Source organism: Phacochoerus africanus, chromosome 9, assembly GCF_016906955.1.
Source record: "Phacochoerus africanus isolate WHEZ1 chromosome 9, ROS_Pafr_v1, whole genome shotgun sequence".
NCBI classification, from domain to species: Eukaryota; Metazoa; Chordata; class Mammalia; order Artiodactyla; family Suidae; genus Phacochoerus; species Phacochoerus africanus.
Window position 1 is genome coordinate 108,093,463 of NC_062552.1, and position 13,871 is coordinate 108,107,333.

The window sequence follows — 13,871 nt, forward strand, 5'->3', positions numbered from 1 at the left end:
AACTGTCACCTTTTAGCAATAAGCGATTATTACATTTTATAGAATGCCACTGAGGCAATAAAGGTTAAATATTTTGCTGAAGGCCACAGCAGGGTTTTTTAGCAACTGAAGGTTTCTGGGCTCCTTTTCTTTTTTTTCTTCATCATTCTAACTTTCTTATGTTGGAAAAAAAAATACTTTATGACCTCAGATTAACTTAGAACTGAAACTTTGATTTACCTCTTACTAACTATACAGGCTTCTGCAAACTGCTTAACCTGTTTACTTACATATTTTAAAATGTTACAACTCCTATCTGAACAAATGCTGTTAAGAATTGGAAAATTCATATGTAAAGTCTTTTGAAAAAAATGCTCAAATAATGATTGTCATCTTTATGTCATTTAATACACAGTATTTACTGAGTACTTAGTCTGTGATACAACACCAGACATTAGGAAAATAAGATGAATAAGACATGGCCATGTGTGAACGGAGTGTCAACATAAAAAAATGCACAGCCTGAAAGTTGAGAGTTAAGTTTTATTTGGAACAAAATTAGGACTTAAGCCTGTGGGACAGAATCTCTGGTAGCCCTGAGAAACCGCTCCCAGGTGGTGAGGGAGGAGCTAAAATATGTGGGAGTTTTTGCAACAAAGAGCAGGGAGCAGGAACAAAAGAAGCCTGGGCTCATGGAAACCATTCTTTTGATATGCACCTCGGCTATCAGGACCAGTATCCCGAGTTTTCACAGCCTGCAGGACTCACTGCATTCAGCTGACATTCTTTATTTTACCTTTGACATTCTTTCTTTTATCCTTCACTACAGGCAGGGCTGAACTTCCACCCAAGGAGGAAAAGGGGGACCATCAGGATATGATAAAGGTGAGGGGGAGGTGTATGCAGCATACACATATTTTGCAAAAGTACAAAAGTTTGTTGCTGATCTCCTGAAGGTTACTACCAGTCACAAGAAACAGACATCACCATGAAGGATTTTAGTGTTTTTCTAGATTGAGGAGATACGAGAATTGGTCACATAAAATCTCCTCCTAAAAATATCTATCTGAAGACATGTTCTTCCAGTTTTCCCAGAGCACAATGTGACTCCCTCCTGATATTCACATTGAGCTCTGCTCAGGGAGTGTTGAAGATAGCCAGCTGCAGCGGCTCATAATTTAATCCATGTAGAGGCTGATGGCAAGTGCCAAACTTCAGTTCACAGGAGCTTATACTCTCATGGAGGAGAAAAAAAACAACATATAATTACTATACAATACAAGGTGAAAACTTCTTTAAAAGGTGTTGTGAATTCACCTGAGATGCATAAACCGAACCCTTCTTAACTTCTGTTTTGGTAGCTGCAGTGACATCTAGTCATGAGACTGAAAAGTGCTTTAAGAATTTTATGAGTTGCATAAAACTCCTAGAAAAAAAAACATAGGTAGTAGCTCCTTGATGTCCTTGACATCAGTCTTGGCAATTATGTTCTAGATTTGATACCAAAACAAGGGAACAAAAGCAAAAATAAATGAGGAAGACTACAGCAAACTAAATCTTCTTGCAGAGCAAACTATATAAACTATTTAAATGAAAAGGCAAACTACTGAACAGGAGAAAATACTTGCAAATCAGATATCTGATAAAGGGCTAATATCCAAAATATTAAAAAAACAAAAACAAAAACAAATAATAAACAATCTGACTTTAATTTGGGCAATGGAGAGTGCCTGCTGTGGCTCAGCAGAAAGGAACACAACTAGTAATCATGAGGACATGGGCTCGACCCCTGGCCCCTCTCAGTGGGTTAAGGTGTGGTGTTGCCGTGGGTTGTGGTGTAGGTCACAGACACATCTCAGATCTGGCATTGCTGTAGCTGTGGCATAGGCCCACAGCTGCAGCTCTGACCACACCTATCCTAGGAACTTCCATATGCCACAAGTACGCCCCTAAAAAGACATAAATAAAATAAAATAAAATAGGCAATGGCTCTAAATAGGCATTTATCTAAAGAGGACATACAGATTTTTAACAGGTACATGAAAAGATGTTTAACATCATGAATGATCAGAGAAGTACAAATCAAAATGATAATTATGAGATATCACCCCACCCTTGTTAGAATGGCTCTTATCAAAAAGAAAAGAAATAGCAAGTGTTGTCAAGAATGTGAAGTGCAGGGAACCCTCAAGCACTGTTGGTAGGGTTGTAAATTGGTATAAACACTATAGAAAACAGTATGTCAGTTCCTCAAAAAAATGAAATTAGAACTACTATATGATCCAGTAATTTCACTTCTGGGTATTTATCCTAAGTATACAAAAACATTAACTCGAACAGATATATGCACCCCATGTTCATTGCAGCATTATTTATAATAGCCAAGATATAGAAATGACCAAATCATTACTGATGGATAAATGGACAAATAAATGTAATTACGGAGCATGATCCTGGAATAAAAATGAATGAAATATTGTTACTTGCAACAACATGGATGGACTTTGCAGGCTTTGCGCTAAGTGAAATAAGTTAGGAAAGGATAGATACCATATCTCACTTATATGTGAAATATAAAAAAAAAAATTTCTTTCCAAAAATCTCATAGACGTAGAGAACAGATTGACGGTTGCCAGAGGCAGGGGATGGAGGCTGGGCAAAACAGGTGAAAGGAGTCAGAAGGCACAAGCTGCCAGTTATAAAATAATCATGGATATGTAATGTACAGCCTGAGAACTACAGTTAGTAACACAAAATACATTGCATATTTGAAAATTAAAATAATAGACTTTTAAAAGTTCTCAATACAAAGAAAAAATATCCAGAAACTATGTATGTTGATGAATGTTAACTAGATTTAGTGTGGTGGTCATTTTGCAAAATATACAAATATTGAATTGTTATGTTGGACACATGAAACTAATATAATTTTGTAAGCAAATGATGCCTCAAAAATTATGAGTGTCCATGTGGTAGTGATGGAGTGACTCACTGCAAATTTTTTGTTTGAAAAGGTCAACCACTTTTCAAAGGTTCTCACTTTTTCACTACAGAGAAGTCTTAGTCTTGAATGAATAGCCCCTATTCTACTTCATTGAGTTCAGCGACAGAGCTGGTTAATGACTTGTGGCAAATAGTTATTCACTCCCCAGATTTCACTAAGGTCACCAAAACCAAAGCCCTTACTTCCGAGTTAGTCTTGCTAAAAGAGGTTTGCCTTGCCCCTGGTAAACTACTTCCAGAATTTCCTGACCTTAATGGTGATATTCAGAGAGATTCGGGCAAAATTCCACAATTCCTTTAACTGTACGTTTGCCCTCCAGTTCTCTTTCGCTCCCGCCTGAGTGATTGGCGCCGCTGAACTGTCCTTCTTTATCACCTGCAGGTTGCACTGGCATTTCTACTTCAGACTATCAAACTTCAAACATCAGTGAGGGCCCTGAGCCAACCCGGGAAAAGTGTGCCCTTTCTGGTCTAGCACCTGCCTGTTTGCTCAGTTCCATAAACTGCTGACTTATAAGAGCTCCTCACGCAACATGCTAGTAATCCAATTATTGAAGTTTCGCTGGGAGAGCTTATCCCAAACAAAGCTTATCTAGTATTCAAAAGAAAGGGGCTAGGCAAGGGGGGAAAGCAAGACAAAACTTTGGAGCTACCAGAGCAGAGGTGCCAAATGACTGATTAAATTCTTTGTCTTTTCAATCAGAGCTTTCACACAGAGAGTAAAGAGCATCTCTACTTGCTGCGAATCAGGGCATCTTGACAGCCAGATTTAATTCGGCCTCACCTTCTGCCTGATTTGGAGTGACACTCTGTACCTGCTGGACTGGCACAGCAGATGGATGGAATTGCCCTTGGGGCTCTTCAGCCCCCACCTTCCCCCTCTTTCCAGATCTTAGGCAAGCATGGAGGTGCAAGGTACTGCCTCCAGTCCCAGGAAGAGGGTGACACTTTCTCTCTGGAGGCAGCTCCCACAAGCAGAGTGGAATTGAATTGACAGGTGACATTGCTCTTCAGCTTTATTCCCCTGTCCAGAGTATTGGTAAAGAGCACAGCCTCCGAAATGGATTCTGCCACTTCTCTGTGGTGCAGCCTGAGGAAAGTGATTCCACATCTGCGAGCCTCAGTCTTCCCACCCGTACAATGGGGGAGACAATAGTTCCTACCTCAAAAGCTTATGGTGATAATTCCTACAGTGGCCTTAGCAAAATAGCTGACACAGATAGACTTCATTCGTGTTTGTAATAAACAAAATATCTTGTAATCTACTGATAATCACAGTGTCAGTAGTGTGGACAGATTAAAATAATTTAGGACCTTGTGCGACACTAGCCTATAGATTAAATCTGCCTACTGAAAACAGCAACTAAAAAAAGCCATCAGACTGTCACGCTTTCTTTAACATAAATGAGATTAGCATTTTGCACCAGCCTCCATGGGATATTTAACTGCTAGCCTGTGAGGAATCTGAAGTCTCTAGAAAACAGATAGGTCAGGCACCTGCCGTGAAAGTCCAGTTAGAGATCCAGGTGGAAATCTGGTTGAGTGTAAGGGGAAATGACGATTACTGAACTGGCACTCCAGGAAAAAGATAGAAGGGGAGATGCTAGGGCTAATCCCTTCAACTGGATTACTCCATTCCTGGTGCCAGTTGCTCTTTCAATGTCACAAAACACGGCTTTAGAGAAGGGTTTATAGGCTAGCAAAGGAGAGTAATATAAAGTCTAGAAATCAATGTGAAATTGCAGCCATTATATTTCTTTAAATCCAGAGGGCAGTAACAACTTTGAGAAATAAATGCATTTTTCTCCCTCCTAATGTTTCTGTTTCCTTAAATTAGCATTAAAAAAAAGGGGGAGTACATGAATCGGGCAAACTAAATAGAAAATAATAGACACAAAACGTGAATTTGTATGAAAATTTTATAAGAATTACATGAAAATATCTTTTGTGATATTCTTGTTTTAATGTTTGTGCGTACTTTATGCATATGTAACATGCTGTCTCCACATCCACTGGCCTTCTAGAGTTATGGTTTCCTATAATTTCTGCATTCTATGCCCCTTGGATATTCAGAACTCATCAGATAGGCTTATATGCTTGTGGTTTCTGGCCCCAGAGATTCTGTTCAAACTGTTGAGAAGCTTCCAGTGGCTTCTTTCTTTCCTCACCACACCATTGCTTACCCACTATCTGTTTTTCCTCCCATTGTATTTGTACAATGCATTACTAACCTTTGGTTGATCCATAAAATAGCCTTTTATTGAGATGTTGTAAACAGTTCAAAAAAGGTAACAGTCTCAAAATTCCACTGTCCTAAAATACCTTCATCTTGTCTTTCCTAATACGGTTAATTTTTTATTGATTTGTGCTCCATTTATCCTCTTACCTACCAGTAAGTTACTGGAAATTCTCCCCAATTGTCAAATTGGATCTTTTTTTTACCTTTCTTCTTCTTATTTTTTCTCCACCACCACTACCCCATCTCCACCTCCATTTTAAGACAAGATTGAAATCCTTGTTACTTCATTATGAAGTGCATTTGAGCTTACTTCTTCTACCATGTTCCAGAAACTGCATGTGTGTATTTTAAAAGTTGCTAAAGGAGTTCCTGTTGTGGCTCTGCAGTTAGTGAACCCGACTGGCATCCATGAGGACAAGGGTTCCATACCTGGCCTTTCTCAGTGGGTCAAGGATCTGGCGTTGCCATGAGCCATTGTGTAGCTCACAGACATGGCTCAGATCCCATGTTGCTGTGGCTGTGGTATAGGCCGGCAGCTACAGCTCCAATTGGGCCCCTAGCCTGGGAACCTCCATATGCCATGGGTGAGGCCCTAAAAAGACAAAAGGAAAAAAAAGTTACTAAAGTATTACACAAAGAAATAAGCTCATCTATCCTGGGTTTCAAATTGCCCCCCTTCCTTTTAAGTCACATTGTAGTTCACATTTCTAAGAGACAACGTGTGGATGTGCAAAGATTCCTTTCATTTATGAGAATGCAACATACATGTCTACGATAATGGCAATCACTAACGCTTGTAGAAAGTTTGCAGGATGCCAGGCACTGGGCCAGATGCTTTCTTTGCCACAATTAGTAAATCCTTGCAAAAAGCTTTGGAGGGAGATGCTATTATATTTTCCATCTTCCATTTGAGGAAATTGAGACTTGGAGAAGGGAAGTAATTGACTAAAAGTGGCAGTGGTTAGGTTGGGGATGAAAGCCAACTTTGATCTCGTTACTGTGGCTGAGCCGTTACCTGTGTATTCCTGTTAACTTGAACCATGGGTGAGTCTCTAGGCCAGACAGGGTACTATCTGTCCATCCATAATGGATTTGGCCTAGCCTTGTACCCCAAAGTCAACTGAATTTATTGCCATTTGTGTTCTGCCTTTGGAATAGCAGGGCGTTTGGTGGAAAGATAACTGGAGAGAGCCTCAGACACAGCAGACATTTGACATTAGAAAAATGTATTGATAAACCTGGGTCTCATATTTTTCATCTAGAGATTGGCAGAAAAATAATTTTCCAATTTAATCATAATCATGAAGCACCAAAGTTGAATATGAAAAAAAGCAAAATTTCCTTGAAATTTGAAAACTCTATATAAATGCCTACCACAGGCTCATTGTACAATTATTATTATTATCTTTTATAACTGCATATATCTATAGATGACTGCAAACAACCAGTCTATCCATTTCCATGTCCCTCAAGGCTTTGTTGCTGCATTTACAAAAATTATCATTCAATTTATATTAAATTTAGCAGGATATAAAATATTTGCAAATTGATTTACAAAAAGAAAGCTGCGTAAGCACTATTTCCCTATTTTTTTTTCCTTTTACAGCTGCACCTGTAGCATATGGAAGCTCCCAGGCCAGAGGTCGAATCAGAGCTGCAGCTGGGACCTACACCACAGTCACGGCAACAGGGGATCTGAGCAGAATTTGCAACCTATTTTGTAGTTTGCAGCAACATGAGATCCTTAACCCACTGAGAAAAGCCAGGGATTGTACTCACATGCTCCCAGAGATGTTGGGTCCTTAATCCACTGAGCCACAATAGGAATTCCCTGTTTCCCTGAATTTAATGCCATTTTAATTGCATCAAACACTCAGTAAAAGGCACAGTTTATACTGCTCCCTGTGGAAAGATTGAGAGAAACTAGCACCAGGGACGTTTCTGGCGTTCCATCACTCATATTTTCAGTAATTAGCCTATGGAAACCTCAGTGTAACTGCAAGTGTGCTACCAATCTCCAGGTTGATCTGAAGCTATCCCCTACGTGCTAGAGTCTTGAAATCCCCCCGCAGACTTTATTCTCTGGGATGAATTTCAAAGTAGATTCATTATCAAACATCTGCCAGGGTCACTTTGAGTGTGATGTGGGTATTAGCATTAAGTCAGAAATGAAAAATCAAAGACAAATGCCCCCTTTTTGGTTTTAAAAGAAAATGGATTTTTTATTTCCCTGAAAAACTAAGTTCATAGCACTTAGGTTTTTTTTTTTTTTTAAGAAATCAGTTCATCCCTTCATAGTGGTAGTAAGTATAGAGAGACCCAAAACTCGAGACCAACGGTCAGAGCTATTTAAAGAGTATTTTCTTAGAGCTCTTTCAAGAATATTTCTTTCACATACACCATCTCATGTCTCTAGGGTCCATACATCCTGACCACAAAACTTCATCTTGATATGTCCATGTACTTACCAGACCATGTGCCTAACAGAAATACTACAGTACCAGGTTTGGTGATTTTCAACATCAGTGTCAGTTTTAGGTAGTTGAAACTACAGAGTGACTCAGAGAGAAGTTGGGCAGAATGACAAAGCACCCTCACCAGCTAGTGACAGAAAAGGCCTAAACCGTATCTGCGTGCCTGCCAAAAAACAGCGCAACAAGGGAAGAAAAAAGGCTGTCTATTTGGCAATGTTTTCTCATGACTGTGAACTTAACCTTGCACTGAGCAAAACTTCACTAAATGGTACATATAATAAATTTAGTAAAACAATGATTAAATGAATAAATAATTGGTAAAATATAGGACAACTAAATCCTTAGTTCGACATTCCACTCTCAAGCTGCATCCTTCTCTTCTATGATTTCTTCTCTTTGCTTCCCCTCCAAAAGAATCTTGCAGTTCATTTAAAGCAGACAAAGCAGAACACACACACACACACACACACACTCACACTCACACTCACATACACAAACACATACTCAATTCTGGGCTAATCAGATGACAAAGAGCATGCTGGGATTTGTCCAACAGCACTGATGACCTTAAGAATGAACTTGACTTTGCCCCAAAGAACCTCATTCAGCAACTGTTATCATTGCTCAGCCTTACAAAAACCAGCTCAGGCAGAGAAGAAACTATTGTGTATTTTCTCAGCTACTAGTCTCAAAATCTCTACTCGCCCATGGCTAAAGGCAGGGGTTTGACTCTAGCAAGAGCCTCTTTTTGCTAAAGACAATTATAAGAATAATGAAGGTAAAAGTTTGAGCACAGAGGACGTGGCCCTTGCTCCTCTGGCTTTCACACACACCATCATAAGTAGGAAATGCATACACAGGTCACCCTCTCTATAACAATTTATTCTCAGCCAAAGGGCTGTAACAGGGGAAAATATTCTTTAATGGGAGTCTCTAAAAATGCTCAAAGACATAGAAACCTGAGTTGGTAACTTGTTTCAGAAGACTGCAGAATGGTTAAAAACGGCAAGTGTCTGCTCAAGGTCCTTTGTACTTTTCCTTGGAAATGACTCACAGTGATTTTAAACTTGCAGTACTTAATCAGAATTATATTAAGTAAAGACATATAATTATATATTGAAGATATAGACATATATACATATATTTTAGATAATATGCATATATATTCTTATTTACATTTACACATGTAAAATGATTTTAGCACTTTAGCAATTTCTAGACTTTTTTGTGAGTTTTATAAACAAGGGCAAATTTGCCTTGCTCTGTTCATGTTGCTAGCTATACTTTAAATCTCTCTCTTTTTTTCTCTAACAATGACATTCCTCTTTTCCACTTGATCTTTCTTTATTAAAAAATGAATTTTATTGGCGTATAGGTGACTTACAATATTGTGTTAGTTTCAAGCATACAGCAAAGTGAATTAGCCATACCAATACATATGTATCCATTCTTTTTCAGATTCATTCCCCATATAGGCTATTACAGAATACTGAGTAGATTTCCCCAAGCTATATCATAGGTCTTTGTTACTGACCGATTTTGTATATAGTCCCACTTGATCTTCCTCCATTTTTTTGTGTTTCTAATGAAGCAGTCAATCACGGTGCCCAACACAGCCATATGGATACAGTAAGTGAGCCAGGACCAGCCAGCCACTATAATTCATCCCCTGGATTGCTCTCCCCATGACGAGATCCGGAATGCATCTGTGCTCCAGACAGGCTCCAGACACCACACTTCAATTTTCCACAGAAAACTCTGAGATGGGCCAGACTTGAATGGCCACAGTCCTCTCTAACTGTGGAGAGACTATGACGCATAAAGCTTCAGAAGAAGAAAAAAAACAGCAACATCACAATCATTTCCCCCCTTGAATCTTTGTAATTAAGTTTGATCTGAAAATAGCTACACTCCTAGTTGCAGGAGTCACAGCAACTGAATAAATGAAGAATAACTATCTTGGTTAGAGTTGAGTAGCAAGGTGGAAAGGTCTGTGGTCTTGGAGTTGAGTATCAAAATTTCTTCTTTACTGGAAAAACAGCTTGATGAGCCTGCCTCAGGTAAATCAGCTTGAGCTAAGATTTCTGATCAGGGGGCAATTATGCTGCAGAAGACAGAAGAATGTGCACCATGTGGGGCGCTCTGGAAGGGAGGGGATTAAGAGAAAATAGACAACATTGTAAATCAACTATGCTCCAATATAAAAGAAAAACTAAGTTAAATTTTAAAAAGGAGAAAATAAGGGGCGTAGGGAGGAAGGAAATAAGAGAAGGCTTGAGTGAGTGAACAAAGGGTTATATCACACATGGATTATCCTTCCCTATCCTCCCTCAATGACCCAGTCATGTCCCTAAAATCACTGGAGTTTGAGGTGTGTGCTTTTACACAAATTGATTAAGAGCTGATACTTTCACTACAGGGAAGTGAGAAACAGAAAATGTATCATAGGTCCTCACTGGTCCTTCACCGAAAAACCCTGAGTCTTGGAAAGGGAGCAACATACAAACAAACAAAAGTCGGAAAGAGAGTTGGACTTTCACACACTATAAAAGTAATTCCTTACTAATTAGGCATGGGTTTCCCAGAGCTCAGTGTCACCAGCTGACTCCTGGGTTACAGTTATAAAATGAATGGATGATACCTTGAACACTGGAAAATGAGTAGGGCTGTATATTTCTCATTTGAAGAAGTCACTCTCCATAGGCCCATTTTCAAGAGTGTGCTATAGGATTTAGGCCCTTTGCAAACACTTGTGAATAATGATGCTGTAAAGCATGATAATCCTTGTAGCTTTTTCAACTTTAAATGCCTTTGAATATGTTGCTAGTAGAAGACAAACTGGGTTCTGGACAGCAGTTTAAATTGCATCGTGCTTAAGCAAATATCCACTCACTAAGAGTGGCGAAGATTTGGAGCTGTTTTTCCCAATCTGCTCATGTATAGCTTCCACTGCTCAAAATGCAAGGTTAATCAAAGCTGAGAAGAAAAGGACAGAACTAGGACTGGTCATAACACTGTCAAAATGTGAGGCCAGTTAAACCTCCTCCTTCTCTCCACTAAATTTATCCCACTATATCGGCTTCCAGTAGCATTGTAACTGGGTTAAAGAATTTCATTCTATTAAGTCACACTCTAGAAGAAAAGTAAGTTTGGTAAGAAAGTAAGACTATTTTATTTAATAAGTCTGAACACTCAGCCCCACAAACTCCTACAGGCTCTGCAATCCTCTCCTCATTCTGTGCCTCCCTCATACTATATTGGACCTTGAACTCCCTATCTTGGCACAGATGCCATGTCTATATATCCAAGAGAGCTCATAATTTATAATTTAATGAAAATACCACCTCTCACAGGAGCTTTCCAGCTATCTCCTATATCTTCTGTGTTATTGATCCAATTTTCCCTCTACTTTACCATTCCCATGAGTATTCAAATATGCAATCATATTTCCTTACTTGCCCATGCGTCATATCTGCTCTCTGCTCTTATTCTGCTCCCCGGTATAGATCTCCACGAATTGCTCGTCTAAACAGCTGCTTCAATTATCTCTTCTGTCATTCACGTCTTAGTTCATTCTGATTAGTTTTTCAATCCCTCTGCATAATGGAAAGCCACATGTGGCCTCTACTCTATACCATCTGTTTAGTTCTCAGCTCTTTTCTTACTAAACATCTCCATACCATTAGACAAAGTCGAACAATCCCTAATCTGTAATGGGAAGCATTAATAATAATCCTGATCACACATATAATAATAGCTATTTCGGGTCGAGGATCAAATCAGAGAGCAAATGTACAAGTACTTTGTAAAAAAAAAATTAACCATTATGTGCAAATTAATTTATTGGGAATATTATACAAAATCCAGCACATTAAGTTACATTTAAATCCAACAGAGCTGAGGAAACACAGATGACCACATGCCATCTCAACTTTTACAATCTCTAATCTGTGATATAAGGTTTTATTTTCTTTATTTAAAAAAAAGAGCCCTAGTTTTACACCATCTGCAATTGTTTCTTTGTCTCTCTACTCATTCTGAAAAGTTGTCTTATAAAGGAAATAACAGAATATGACCATGAAAATAGACGTGGTCTAGCTCTCAGAACAGTCTGTGGAGAGTTCATGGTTGCAGTTTTATGTTTAGGCCTCCATTCCTAGTCCAATGGCCCCAATATCAACCTTCCAATTCCCATATTTTAAAAAGAAATAGGCTGCTGTGTAGCACTGGGAACTATGTCTAGTCACTTATGATGGAGCATGACAATGTGAGAGCATAACATGTATGTGTAACTGGGTCACCATGCGGTACAGTAGAAAAAAAATTTGTATTGGGGAAATAACAATTAAAAAGAAAATAAATAAATAAATAAATAAAATAAAGGGAAAAAAAAGAAAAAATAATAGGGAATGTTCCAGTTAGAAGGACACTCAAGAAGAAACACTGTAAGGTGTTCCCATTGTGGTTCAGTTGGTTAAGGATCCAGTTTTACCACAAGCTGCTGCATAGGTCACAGATGTGGCTTGGATCCAGTGTTGCCGTGGCTATGGTGTAGGTCTGCATCTGCAGCCCTGATTTAACCCCTGGCCTGGAAACTTCCATATGCCACAGGTGAAGCCTTAAAAAGGAAAAAAAAAAAAAAACCAACAGTTTAGGAGTTCCCTAGTGGCTCAGTGGGTTAAGGACCAGTGTTTTCCCTGATGTGGCTCAGGTTTGATCCCTAGCCCCGGAGTTTCCACACATTGTGGGCATGATCCAAAAAAAGAAAAAAGAAAAACTAATTTAAACTTTTAACCTGTAGGTAGAGACTCAAAGTTCCATGGTAAACTACTAATGAGTTAGCACTACCATGACTCACAGATATCGTTCCTTGAATCTGTCTTTCCTTTGCCATCCAGACTCTCCCTCCTAAGTGCAAAGATTTCAGAAGGTTTGAGGTATGATAAGTAACTGTGGTAGTATACTAAATAAAAATAAATTTTCAAAGTGAATTCTGGATTAGACTCTTAAGCCCTTCTTAATGCAACCATAGTGCTTGAATATAGTGATCATTCTTATACCAAATTCTTTGTAAGAAGATCAAGTCTATATATTTGGACATTTTGAAATAAAAGGACAGAGAGGGGGGAGATATTGTCTATGTTCTCTTCTCTCACCTCTACATCCAAGTAAGACATTCTCAAGACTCATCTCTTTTCTACTTTAGAACAGATACTGCTGAGATTGAGCATGATAACATAGCCTGTTTAGATTGTGACTAAGTTGTCCCAGCCCCCTGTATTTAATGGTTTTCCTTGTTTTCATGTGGAAAACTACTGAGTTATGTTAGTTGCAGATTGTCAGCTGGAAAAATCCACTCCTACCTGGAGTCTCAAATCTATATTTTCATGCTTGTACCTGACTGATGCCTAAAGATTTCTGCTAAACCACATGGTTACTGATCCTTGGCTAATTTGTTCCTAAGATATAGGCGAAGAGATATGTATCTATAAATCATCATTGACTCAACTGATTTTTCTTACTTTGCACATAGTGTTTGACTAATATTCAAAACAAAATGGTTTTATGACTAGATAATGGTAACCAGCACAGAAATATCTTTGATGACAATGAATTTGAAAATAAGGGAGTTCCCATTGGGGCTCAGTGGAAATGAATCCGGCTAGGAACCATGAGGTTGCAGGTTTGATCCCTGGCCTCAACCAGTGGGTTAAGGATCCAGCGTTGTCATGGGCCGTGGTGTAGGTCACAGATGCGACTCCAATCTGGCATTCCTCTGACTCTGGTGTAGGCCAGCAGTTATAGCTCTGATTAGACCCCTAGCCTGGGAACCTCCATATGCTGCAGGTGTGGCCCTAAAAAGACAAAAAAAGATTTTTTTTTAAATGAAAATAAATGTACACAATTTCTACCCTTGGCCTACCTTTTCCTATCTCTTTTTTTTTTAAGAGGAGCAGTCATAACAATGTTCTGTAAGAAAATTCCCATTCTCAGACAACAAAAGGACAACCTCATTGTCCTTTTCATTACTCTGAAGCTGAGATTTATAGGAAATTAACACATTGTGACAGTTACTATTAACGTTGTTGTTGCTTGTGCGGGCTGTTCAAGTCAGACAAAGGCAGACATTAGTAAAGGCAGATTTTATTCAGTGATAACTACTGCAATAGGGAAGA